Here is a 13,997-nt window from a genome sequence, read left to right on the forward strand (position 1 = left end):
AATTTCCAATACTGACCATTTGTTTAGCCACATCCTCCCATAGTTGTTTTTTCTTTTTCTTTGGCTTGTTAAACTGATTCTCCATTTCAAATCTGATTGTTAACAAAAGCTTTATCGACTCATTGTTCCAAGAAAAGTTTTCAACTTCGTCATTTAGAACTTCATCAGATACTACAATGATGGAGGATTACTTATATGTGATATAATTTAAAACAGCTTACTTACTTTGATTATGATCAGGTGAATCTTCATATTAGAAGTAGATTTACAATTATTATTCTGCACGTGTTGACTAACAATGTCAAAATCCTCACTTTTAAAATCAGTTTTTGCAAGCATACACATAGTTTTCTTCAGTCATTTTGGAATTTTTGTAATGAACGTAACCCTAACGTTGGACTTAACTCCCAAAATCTTAACCTCAAATTGAAACATATGTTCGGATGATTGCCCTACCAACATAAAATCATCGCCGCCATCAAACCTAGGCATCAAACTTATCAAGAAAAATTGTCGGTGAGTTTGGTGTGTCACCGATTAGCCATCGCAAATTTGAGAAACAGCTTGCAGAGTTACACCGGTGACAGTAGAAGCATTTTAGGAATATTTCGGTGTGTATGGAGCTCATCAATGAACATTTAGAAACGCACCATACCCGTTCGGTTGGGTTTGACTTGGGGTGACGGATGATCGACAAGGTTGGTTGAATGCCCCAACTTCGGAGAGTGTCTTGCCATTGCCGGGATTGGAATTGTGTGCCATGGTCACTTAAAACGACCTTGACCGGAATGAATCGGTGAAAATCATCAACAATTTTCTTAGCCGATATTTTGGCTTGAGCACGACGAAGCGGGTACAATCTAACGAACTTAGAGAAGGCATCAATGACAACAAAGATATACGTCACCCGAGAACGGCCTGCTGGTAGGGGTCCTGGTCCATAGTAGTCCAGCGTAACTAAATCGCCTAGATTTTTGGCGATGATGGGGTGCATTTCGCCTACGAGTCTGTCTCTGACAGACATCGCAGGATTTGATGAATCCCTCTATGCGTGCGCGCATCTTCCGAAGAAAGAAGTGGCGATTCATAAGGGAGTAAACCTTGGAGATACGTAAATGGACATATTGCTCGTGAAAACTCCGGATGACGTCTTCGGCCAGGGATTCCGGAAGAGCTATTTTTGGAGCACCATCAGTGGGGTGAAAAAATATGAGGATTTCCTGATGTAGTCGGAAGTGTTGGGAGAGCCTCTCATTTGCGGGAAGTTCGACCCCCCGAACTCGTGCGTCGAAAATTGGACCCAGAAACGGATCGTCGACCTGCAATGGTTGGAGATTTTGGAAATGTTCTTGCAACTCACCCAACCAACCGGGAAGAGGCAAAAACGGCTGAAATGAATTCGGTTTCTGCGTGGCAAGTGGCGCCGACAATCGGAGTGTTGGGGCCGCGGACGGGGATAGAGCCCATTTCTGGTGGAGAGAGAAATGAGACAAGGTGTCGGCGACGATGTTGTCCTTGCCTCTAATGTGTTCGACATCGTAGTCAAACTCATTTAGCAGTAACGACCACCTGGTGAGTCGGTCGTTTAATAGACGGCACTTCTTCAAGAATTTTAGGGCGTAGTGATCCGTCCTGATGATAATTTTGTGGCCTAACAAAATGGTTCGGTTTGCAAACCGAAAATAAGGGCAAGCAACTCTTTTTCCGTCACGGTATAGAGTAACTCCGGCCCTCGCAACATGCGACTCGCAAAGCCAATCACGCCGTGTTCCCCCTCATCGTCTAACTGATAGAGTTCGACGCCTAGCGCTACACCAGAACCGTCGGTTTGCATGGAGAAGGTTTTGCTGAAATCTGGAAAGTGCAGGATGACGGTCTGCAGGAAGAGTTCCTTAGTCCTTTCGAAAGCACTCTGCTCCTTACTACTCCAAGCCCAACGTGTTCCCTTCTTGAACAACTGTGTTAGAGGAGCAGTCTCGTGGCTGAAACGGTCTGAGAAACGTCAGTAGTACCCACACAGGCCTCAAAAGGCACGCAGATGTTTTTGCATCTTAGGTACTGGGAAGTTTCTGATCGCTTCGACTTTTTCGGGGTCCGTAGCAGTGCCTTCAGTACTCAAGACATGCGCCAGAAAGTGGACCTTTTGTTGAAGGAACGAAGATTTTTCCAAATTGATTGTCATCCTAGCATCCTGCAGTCGTTGCAGTACACGTCCCAAGTCTACGAGATGTGCTTCAAACGTCTTCGAAACAATTAGGAGGTCGTCAATTGTCGATACTTTCTCTCTTGCCAACGGTTTCCGATTCCTTCGGGAAGGCGCCTTCGACATATGGTCTGAATTTTTCTATCGCGATTATGACGGCGAGGCACTCTTTCTCTCCAACACTATAATTCCTCTCGGGTTTAGTCAGAGTTCGGCTCGCGTACGCTATCACCTTTTCTTGTCCGCTTTGGAATTGCGTTAAAGCGGCCCCTAGTCCGTAATTCGAGGCGTCGCACTGGATGGTAAACGGTAAACTGAAGTCTGGTGAAGCCAGAACGGGAGCTGACACGAGAACCTCCTTTATTGTTCGAAAAGACTTCAAGGCTGTTTGGTCCAACGTGATCGGGAGCTTTCTCCCTTTGTTTTTCAGTAGCGCATTTAAAGGGGCCACGATTGACGAGAAATGTGGTATAAACCGTCTATACCACGAGCATAGCCCGAGAAATCGCTTCAGCTCCGTAGTGGTCGTCGGCGCGGGGTAGTTGACCATCGCCGTTATTTTGTCGGGGTCGGTTCGGAGGCCTTCTCGATTGACTACGAAGCCCAAATAGTGAAGTGAACTTCGGAAGAATTTACATTTCTCGAGGTTAACCGTTAAGTTCGCGTCTTCCAGGCGTTTACAAACTTCTTTCAGGAGTGCGATATGTTCACTGAAGGTACGGGACGTGACGATTACGTCGTCTAGATAGACGAACACCCGAGGTTCTAGTTCCGGTCCATCAGGCGCTGGTGGGTTTGCGCGGCATTTGACAGCCCGAACGGCATGCATCGGAAATGATAAAGTCCGCACCCTGGAACCGAAAATGCTGTCTTCTCTCGCGAAGATTTTTCCAGCGGGATTTGCCAGAAGGCGCGTTTGAGATCGATACTACTGAGGTAACGGGCGTCGCGCAGGCTACTCAGGATTCGGTCGACTAGCGGTAGTGGGTAAGAATCTTTTTTTGTCACCGAATTTAATTTCCTGCCGTCGAAGCAAAATCGGTAGGTCCCGTCGCTCTTTTTGACGAGGACTGGCGAATTCCAGTCGCTGTACGACGGTTCCACGACGCCGAGTTCGATCATTCTGTTGAGTTCCTCCTTAAGTTTGTCGAGTACGTAGGGGGACATGGGGTACTGGCGTATCTTAAACGGTTTCGCGTCTCCCGTGTCTATGACGTGTTCTATCTGATTGGTCGAGCCCAGCCTTTGGTTGGAGTTGACGCGATTGTACAGGATTTCGATCTCCTGTGTTTGTCTCTTTTGATTCGGTGTTAACTCTACCAGGCCCATCGTCTCCGGCACCTTCATCGGCGTCTCGAGTGCGTCTACCGTGGCGTTTACCGGTGTTAGCCCCGTCGTCGCGTCTGGGGTACGGGGTGGTGACACGTCTACTAGCCAGGTATCGTTTTTGATTGTCAGGCTTACCTGGAAGCTCTTAAAAATATCGACTCCCAAAATGAGAGTGTGGTTCAAACTTGGCATGACCAGTACGGGGAGCGTCTCGCTGCGGCCTTTTACGCTTATCGGTAGGTGGATTAGTCCGGTTATCAAGTGCCTGCTGTCGCTGGCGGTCGTTACTAGTAAATTTTCCGGTACCGCTTGAACGGGTAGACCAAGGGAGTTCACCTTTCGTAGCCCTTCGCGTCCGAGAACAGAACGGTTCACAGCAAGGCGGTGATGCTTTCGTTATTTATTTTTACTGATACGTAGGGGCGGTTGTCATCCCTGTGCTCCGACGTCCGAATTTTCGATATATCCGCCAGTGGTTTTATTACCGGGGCGCTCGTGAAATTTTTGACGTTACTACCGATACGGGAATTTCCGAGTCTGTTATGGTTCGCGAAGGCTCGCGTTTCGTTAGGTTTTTGGGCTTCGGTGAGGGAGTTTGAAACCCGCCCACGTTTTTTTGAGCACTGCGGACAGTCTTTCACGGTGGTGTCCTTCCGTCCGCATCGGTAGCAGAACAGATTCTGGCGTCTGTTTGGGCATTGGCTGTACAGATGGTCGTTTTTGTTACAATTCCAACAATTTACTGAATTTTTCGGACTCTGACTCGGTGGTTTTCGGGGTGATGGACTCTCGACCGAATTCGACACGGGTGCTTTACTCGTTCTTACGGGGTTACGGTTTTTCGCCTCGTCGGCTTCGTCTATGCAGCGGCAGAAGCTCAATAATTGCTCGATACTATCGACCTTCTGCAGGGCTAGAGCGGTAATGTATCGCGGTAATATCTTCTTTTTGATCAGACGCAACTGTTCCTCCGGTCCGGGCGTCACCGTTAGCCGGTTGAAGATGTTTGTCATCGCGGCGACGTAGATGGCCGTTGGTTTATCGGACCTTTGGAAGCGGGAACGCAGCGTCTCCCAAATGGTCTCGTCGTAATCGGACGGTAAGAAATTGGTGTTCAGCAGCGTAACCAGCTGGTTCCAGCTGCCTACCTGGTCCCTAACAGAGTGGTACTACGTCAACGCCGGTTCCGTAAAAAAATCGTACGCGGATCGGAACAGTTCGTCCTCCGTGACGACGCCTCTGGCGACCGTCAAATCTTTGACCTTCTCTAAAAACGCGACTAAGTCGGATCGGCCGTCGTAGCTTACACCCCACTTATACACGGGAACGCTCTTTGTGGCGGCGTGGCTCGGGACTGCCGAGGTTTTTAGCAAAGACAAAGACAAAGACAAAGAAGTGTCTGGTTGAGGGGGGTACCCTCGACTTTGTCGACGAAGTCGGCCTCCAGCTCCATGAACAAGAAATTATTGTTTATAAAAATCCTGAACTGACGAATCAGTGCGTACATGTCATCAAAAAAAACAAACTGTTATTGCTTTACTACACTTACTACAGGGTTATTCTAAATGATTGTAGTCGACAAGCCTATGAAAACAAATGACATTTTTTGTTTTGCCGTTCCATAGTTCCATTCAGAAATGATACGGAGTATAGGGATTATTATTCTTTTATGACATTAGGAGGATATGATTACCTTCAAAAAAGGTTTTTTTTACATTTTTTTGGTGAAATTTATGGTATTTAAGTGTATACTTGTGATACATTGTTGTTTTCAGAATAAAAATCTCTATCAGAATTACTAAAAAAAATATGTAATCCCATTTGAAAAAAAAATATTTTGACAGTTTGCCCTTGAAGCCCATGGGGCTATACTTGAATTTATTAGGCCATTTTGTAGTCTATTAACAACTATTTAATTTGGTGTACAGATAATTAAAATCTTCCGATAAATAACGGAGTTATGGACTCGTCTTCTTTTTTGGGGACACTCTATACAAGTAAGTGAGGATGCTAATCAGCCGCCTTTTTTATAAACCGTTTCCGTTATCAGACCGAGAGTGACCTCGTCAGGAAAGGCGAGTTGTTGATTTTTTTATTCCTTGCGCCAGGTCGATCACGTGTAGAAGAGTTTTCCTTCCCCAGGAGGACCCAGGGCGAGGAAAGTCCTCGAGGACCTTCCGTAGATACGGACATCGTAGCAGATTAGCGCTGGTTAAGGGCTCGTAGGACGTTCCTCCGACCCCCCTTTGAAATCTACAACGTTACACCCTCCAGGGAGAAAACACTTTCGTGCCGGGCTTAAGATCTCTTCTTTGTATTTGAACTTAGTTCTGTAATGATTTACGTTTTTGGGGTTGGGGAAATTTAAATAGTAAGTTTAGGAATTTTTCTATTGTCATGTTGGGTTTTAACAAAATTTAGTGCCTTCAGCACACCTTATATTTTCAGTTAATAAATTAGGTTTTTTCAGTATTGAAGGTTTTACGTTAAATTATCTTCGTATTATTGTATCTTGTTCATCATCTTGCGAGAGAAATTCCCACCGTTTGTTATCCTAGACTAGAATTGTTATTGCCCAGCGAGACACCTAGGTTAGCCGTTTGTTACTTTCCTTTTTGAAATCTGTTTGGGGGTTACACTCAAGAAAATTCATTTGTCTTTTTCTAACCAACTCCTGGACTAATACCGTGCAAAATAAATCATCTTCATCTTTGCTCTATCACACTCTCTAGACGTAGGTGTTTTGTGTAAGTGACAGATGAGCCGTCAGTCTACAGAAAATCGTTATTATTTCGACCCGCAAGCAAGTCGGGTATTTCGGGAAGAAAAGAGAAATTTAATAACGTAACATTACTTATAACTCACTTATTTATAATTTTTTCTCAACGTCTTACCACTCCTTCCAGCCCCCAGTAAACGTTTCCTGAAAATTATTATTGGCCATCGCCCTTCTCGATTCTCCTATCTGAATGCTCAATGGACAACTATTTTGATCTTTTGACCCCCCGATAGTTTTTGGAAATTCATAATATTGTTGGGACGGCCTGTCAAATTTGGTTTATGATGCCGCCGACAAGTACCTACTTTCGGTACTTCGATTGCCGCTGAAACAATTGGGAAAATCCCCACATTTGGCGTCTCTTTGTCTCTATCTTGTGGCAAAATCCACAGCAGGCAACGTCGAAGGAAACAACAAAACCATCCTTTTTAGTAAGTACCTGCATATGTACTGAGCGCAGTTCAGTTGAGGATTAAGCAACTCTTCTGATAACCTGACTACCTGTTCCTAATCTGTTCGAGAGCCTCCAAGATGAAATGTTTCGATGGGTAAGTCGGGTCTTTGTCGCCAAACTATTAACTGATAATTGCGATTATCACAGTCTACCAATATCTGGCGATACATTTTTGCGGTGTCCGCCGTGAGTACGTATTGATGAATGCCAAACCGAGCGACAATACTGAATAGTTCTTGTTGCAGAGCCGGCCCACTGAATAGATTATCATTTAGACTTTTCCCGAAGGTTGTCTGTCAAGATCCATCAAAAACGACTCGGAGTTTTGTTTTGGTACTGTCTGATTTGAACACGATATGATGAGGTAAAAAACCTGATGAGAAATTCAAAATATCTGCAGCTTCCGAAACAGGTACCTGCTCTAAATGATCGAGAGCCTGGTATTCGTCCATGAAATTGCTGTAGTCTGATTGCAGTCGAGGATCGCGTTTGAATTTGTTTCCCATTGAGCGGAGACGGTTTATGGCTGCATTTTTGGAAACCCCCCCCAAATTCGGTGGGTCGTGTTTGAACGGAAGTTTAACAATAAATCTCCCGCTGTGATCCCGTCTGGTACTTGTTTGAAAGTACTTTTCGCAATATTGGTCGTCGGCCGACAATAGTATATTATATTATGAGGAGCAAAAATGAAGTTTTATGTGCTGCGGCTGGTAGATTGGCTGCCGAACGCAGTGAGGCAGACAAACCAGCCAAAGCACATAAAACCAATTTTGCTCCGAATAACATATACTATTTTTTCTTCAAACCTTCATAACAAATTATTTAAGACATGTTAAGAAACCAGGTAGGAATTTCAAATGATTTAGCTAGTTTACTTTACTGCCGCTCATCAGCGAAGATAATAACTTCACGGACGCCCTCAGCGGAGATAATAACTTTATCTGCCGCTCGTCAGCTCGTTAGATGCCATGACAATGAATTATTCATGCGTCTTCTAAGCGTCGGTCAAATTAGTTCCAAAACCCCGAACGGACCGATATTTCAAAAAACCCAACTTGGTTGGATAATCGGGGGTACTTTACCGATGTGTACAGCACCCACATCTGTTTGCCCAATGTCTCACAAACGGTCGAACAAGTTCATAAATTTTGGAAAATTGAGGAATTGACCATAAAACCTTTTTTTCTTCAAACGTCCGTAAATTATGACATTATCCTGCTGCATTGATAATGCTAAAGTGTCACTTCATTGTCATGGCATCTAACGAGCTGACGAGCGGCAGATAAAGTTATTATCTCCGCTGAGAGCGGCAGATAAAGTTATGGGCAGTATCAAATTGCAGCGGCGGTCAAGTCTTAATCTTTTAGGGGAAGTAGGTACTGATTTCCAAATAAGTAAATAGCAGCGCTTGTCATTTTACCCCCCAGGGAGTGGGCAGGTAGACGATTATAAATAATAACTATCCCTTACCTGGGATTTTTAAGGAGGTAACTAATTAATCATCTGCAAAGTCTGCAATTTTCGGAAAAGAGAATAGTAACGGGTAACAACATTTTCTTCGAAATCATTGGAAGGTCCTAAATTATATTTTTATATCCGTGAACAGTAAATAATTGTTTAAAAAAATTTGTACAGTGTGAAAACGTACCGTCCGCGTACATTTTTGACGATGTTGACAAAAATTTCAAATTTTTGTGGCAAGAAAAAATTATAATGTTTTTCTTTTGTCATTCACCAGAAGAAAATCCTGATTTCGATGAGTTTTAATTTGAATCGATTCAAGAGCATCATGTACACCTTTGATACATCTGCGTAATGAACTGAGAAGTGCAGTGCTACCTGAAAATTTCTAAATGATAAGCCGACCCCTTATTAAGATTATAAGCGCTGCAGTTTACATCAGGTTATTAAGACCCAAACTAACCGCGCGCTGCAATTTAGTACTTAGGATTTTAAAACCTTCGATCCTCGCTGCAATTTGACATCGCCGAAAGTTATTATCTCCGCTGAGGGCGTCCGTGAAGTTATTATCTCCGCTGATGATCGGCAGTAAAGTAAACTAGCTAAATCATTTGAAATTCCTACCTGGTTTCTTAACATGTCTTAAATAATTTGTTATGAAGGTTTGAAGAAAAAATAGTATATGTTATTCGGAGCAAAATTGGTTTTATGTGCTTTGGCTGGTTTGTCTGCCTCACTGCGTTCGGCAGCCAATCTACCAGCCGCAGCACATAAAACTTCATTTTTGCTCCTCATAATATAATATACTATTTCAATTAATAAATCAATTAATCGCGAAATGTAAAATTGAGGATCAGCTAATTTTAGATTTTTTGGTTTTTCGAATGATTTGGCACTACTGTTGATTGTGCTGACTGCTTCATTGATTTCGATTACGGGCAAGGTTATTGTTTCCGTTTTACATTTCAGTTTTTCGACTGCTTGTTGGGTAGGGAAGTTAGATTCGGAAAGTTTAACTGATACCGCGTTTTCGCACACGTTTGTGGGAGACTGACCCGTACCTGATAGGCCATCCGTCGACTGTTGTCTACCTGATGTCCTTTTGATTGAATTTACAATCTCATCCGCTGAGGAGATTGTATCATAGAATTCGTCCTCAAATTTGAACAAATCTTCCTCCCTTGCTTGATTCCCATCCAGCGCCTGAATTTGTAAATGAATTTTTTCAAATTCGCGACGATACGACTGTTGCTGATTCGTGGGGCTGTTGCCTCGATGATGATTGCGGACTCGTGCTGTTGTTGATTGTTCTGCCGTTGGAAATTTGCTCACTCACACTCACTGATTTCACGTACTTTTTGTTGGCCACCGATGTATCCTGCTCGAAGGACCACTTTTATGTATCGTCTCGACGATACAAAGTCGCTGGCGTTTCCAAACGACTTGGTTAAATGTGAAATGTGAATAAAACAAAACGTGTGATTTTCGATGTTTACTTATACCTTACTAAGTACAGCAACACTGACCAACTCTAACTCTCGGGGGACGCCCACCCTTATATACAAGTAGGTGGGGATGCTAATCCCCCTGAGGTGCAGAGCGAGAGAGGGACAGAACAACAAAAAAAAACGGTATTGAACACGGACAATAAAATTTAATTTTCTCTAATTCAGTTTTGTAAGCTGGTGTTCAACCACATGTGTGTGGAACTGAATTGCTGCTGTTAAATTATTCAATGGGAACTGAATCATTTTTGTTTTAATAAGTTTCGTGGAAACAATGTTACCACAAGATTCCAAAACTGTGGATGGAAAATGAAAGAATAAAATCTTTGTGAATAAAGACATTTTTTGTATTTATGTGTTGAGTATATGGCAACAAATTAAACTATTTGACTATTTAGCATGGTTTTATTGTTGTTGATGTGTATTAAATGATTTCCAATGTTACAATGTTAGGGACAGGATACACAAGATGGGCGACATCGGACAGGTTCCGTGTATGCGTTGATCCAATCTCGAATAGTCGTTAATGAAATCAGCAACAAATATGGAAGAGGAGGTATACTTATTAGTTCTAACGTTGAATACAATCAGGTTATGAACTTACGGCACTTATGGCAGGACCATCAATCCCTGGTTCAGGCTCTATCTTCACGATCGCTGCATCCAGCGTAGACTTGACAAATGGAGGTTTGGTACCTACCAGCCTAGGCCAAAAGGCACGGCAATTCATGTTATACTCTGGCAGTGACCTGTTCCATGTAACCTTCCGTCAGGCATCATCGCACTACTGCTCTAGATCTAAACTAGAGAGTGGATGAGTGAAAACTACCACCTAGTAGTTCCAGTACCATTTCGGCATTGCCCGCGTGATACGAAAATATTCTTCCCAACATTATTAACAATAAAATTCACTGGTATGATATTGCCCAGCAGATTGGTTATTGCAAAAGGATTTCCACATATCACTTCATTTGAAGTTATTCACACACACTTCACAATTTTAAGTTATTCACGCACACTTCGCACTTTTAAGTTATTCGCACACACTCTACACTCTTAAGTTATTCCCACACACTTTGCACACTTAAGTTATTCACACACACTTCACACTTTTAAGTTACAAGAGATGTTGGAAATGGTCTCCGTTCTGTTGTAGGCATAAAGCTACTCTTTTTTTATTTTCAAAAATATTCTCTAATGTGCGAGCATCAATATTTTGACAATGATGTGTAATTTCAGCCATTAATTCCTCCCGAGTATATAATTGCTGTTTGTATACGTTATCTTTTAACCATCCAAATATTGAAAAATCAAGTGGCGTCAGGTCAGGAGAACGAAGAGGCCATTCTGGATTAAGTCCTCGACTTATGATACGGTCCACATAAAATCCTTCCTAAATTTGCTGTTGTGGTATGAGCTGTAGCTCCATGCTGTTGGAAATAACCAAAACTGGTTCATAAAAACTTCCAATATTTGCTCTCTGTACTCTCTCTCTGTATTGTTTAAAAACCAGTTGCAATATGCAACATAATGACGTTGGGATTTTGTTCCATTCTCTGTCTCAAATCTTCAACGATATCTTCAACTTGAGGCCTTCCCGACGACTTTCCCTTCGAAACACCTCTAGTTTTGTCTATCCACAATCCTTCGAAAGTGGGTCATTAAGGCTAGGGCCACACTACAGACTTTTCATCGGCCGACAGTTTAGTTGGTTGCTTAATAAGTATGAGGACTTATGTGAGTGCGCACACTAAAGCGATTGTAGTCGGCCGACAGATTGATCGAAAAATAGTTGGAATTCCCTTTCAACAAGAAAGTTGGCCAACTATTGATAGAGCATGGTGTACAATGCGAGTGCGCACATTCACCGACTATCCGGTCGGCACACATATTATGCGTGCAGTGGCTCTCTGCAGTGCAAAAATTTTGATTTTTAATTTATGAATATGAAAGTAATAAAATATATTGAACCAAAGGATATTTTAAACCTAAAGTTGACTCAAGTTGCATAAAACCACTTTGCAACTGACCTTCGAAAATTTACATAGTGTAAGGTGACTGGTTGCAGTATGTAACAGAAGTTTTGTTAGTGTGAATTTTATAACGACCTTTTTTAGTAACTTTTTAGTAATTATTTATTTGAGGTTAGGTACAGCATAAATAAATTAGAAGAACGTGTTAAGTTGCTATTTTTGTCTATTTTTTGGTTGAAGATGGGGCCAAACGAGTTTTCTACCTTTTTTTAATGTAGAATTGATAATCGCCAAGTGCCTGCCAAATTAATTTTATTGTTTTAGTACTTTCGGAATTGTTCCAATAAACTAACAACAAAACAGACGAATCGGTCAAGGAATTGCGTATTTTAGGACATAAATGTGCAATGTCAATTCTTGCAGATCCCCTGTTATGTTTGTTCTGACACGAAAGAAGATTTCAGATGAAGTGAGCAGTAAGCTTAACTTATACTGTTCCCATCAGGATTGGAATAATTACAGGTGGCAGAAGTTGAGTAGAAACGATAAAATATAAATTCAAGCCACTTTGAAATGCCCCAAAATATAATCCCTTTAATAAATGTATTACATAATCATCAAATTAGGAACTAAAATTTTTCAAAGGATGGCCGTCACAGACTTGTCCTAAAAATAAGGGCAGATTTTCAAGACATTCGGATCTAAATCAAATTATCCAGCGAGCCTTAAGTTCTATCCACATTTTCTCCTCTCTTGAACCATGTGGCCTCTTGAGAGATGATGGTAAAAGACCTGATGGTGGTACACTCATTCCATGGAGTAAAGGTCAACGCCTAATATGGGATGTAACATGTGTTGACACTTTGACTGATTCTTACATAAGAAAAACTTCCATAATTGCAGGATCAGCTGCTGAAGAAGCAAGTAAACGAAAACATGACAAATATCAAAATTTAAAGTCTGCAAATTATATTTTTAAAGCATTAGTTTTCATAACATTAGGTCCATGGAGTTTGGAATGTAATACATTTATCGATTACTAAAATTTACACAAGTAGGTCTGACCTAATTTCTTAAAAAATTACAACATATGTTTTTGAAAATATACATTACATACGTAATGTAATGTAAATCTGATTTTTGAATGCTGTGTTGATGGCGATGTAAAGTCTAAATTTAAGAATAAAGAGTTGTTCGTGAGCTATTGTAATATAAAACACATAAAATGGATAAATTGCATTGTATGTATGTATGCTTGTATTGTAATTAAATCAACCGTTCATACCGCAAAAATATTCTGAACTTTCGATTCAAGTTGACGTTGGGAAGCTTCCGGGTATGCAGATTGCAATTCTAACGTGCATCTCACAAGCGATTGTTTCATATGCTTTGATAGCACAAGTCGTTTTGGATCGATTGCTTCTAATTTTATTGCAAATTGTAATTTATTTCAATAAATGCCGCAAATGAATTTAAATGTCAAAATTGTTGACAAGTTTAAATTTCAGCAATGTTACCAACAGTGATTCTTCAAAATTACCAAACACGATGAGAGCTAATACCAACCTAATTTTTCATCTGTGGTTTTTTGCAACTTGAGTCAACTTTATGTTAAATCTCATAAAGTCCATTCACGTTGGATTTTCCCTGCCAAATTGTTGTCACGTTGCAAGCCTGCGCCTCCTTTCCTAGTAATTTTTACATTATCGTGTTTTATTCGTGATAGAGCGATTGAGATCGATTTGACGTCTTTAATTTTGAATGTTAGTTTGACGTGTGAAATAAAATCACAGATTTTTTAATAAAATTCTATTCCTGGGTGATTTTACCATGGCGAAAAAAAAAAGGTTAATTTTAAAATTGCGTTAACCTTCCACAACTGACGTAATGTGACGAAACCCGCAAGCTAATACGGACTCAAGAAAAAGTAGCTTCAGTTCGAAAATTAATTAGTTAGAATCCTTTAATATTTAATGTATTGTATGTATTAACATTATTATAATCTATTTACGACCTTTATTGAGCAGTTTTAACAATACAACGTTATTTTAAAGGTAATATGTACATCGAAAAAACTTAAATTAGAAAAAAATCATTAAAAATCAAAATACACCTTTCTTTTGTGGTATGCAATTGTAACAATACATTCTTGAAACGTCATAACCACAATCAAAACGTATAAGTGTCTCTTAATAACTGAAATTTTATTGCCAAGTTTGTTCCATCATTTAGATGCATTCCTTACTTCCATCGCTTCCAATGAAAAAAACTTCACACAATTTCCTATTGGGTT

General features: G+C 41.1%; 1 long non-coding RNA gene across 3 annotated transcripts; it reads left to right on the plus strand.

Moving 5' to 3' along the window:
* The first annotated feature begins 11,616 nt into the window (after positions 1-11,616).
* On the plus strand, positions 11,617-12,956 carry LOC138123522 (uncharacterized). Of its 3 annotated transcripts, none has more exons than XR_011156836.1 (3): positions 11,701-11,978; positions 12,029-12,173; positions 12,227-12,956. It is a non-coding gene; the product is annotated as an uncharacterized lncRNA (long non-coding RNA). The 3 variants fall into 3 exon arrangements; XR_011156835.1 differs by having other exon boundaries at positions 11,701-11,798; positions 11,849-11,978; positions 12,029-12,956; XR_011156834.1 differs by having other exon boundaries at positions 11,617-11,978; positions 12,029-12,956.
* The last annotated feature ends 1,041 nt before the right edge of the window (positions 12,957-13,997 follow it).

This window comes from Tenebrio molitor, chromosome 2 (assembly GCF_963966145.1).
Source record: "Tenebrio molitor chromosome 2, icTenMoli1.1, whole genome shotgun sequence".
NCBI classification, from domain to species: domain Eukaryota; kingdom Metazoa; phylum Arthropoda; class Insecta; order Coleoptera; family Tenebrionidae; genus Tenebrio; species Tenebrio molitor.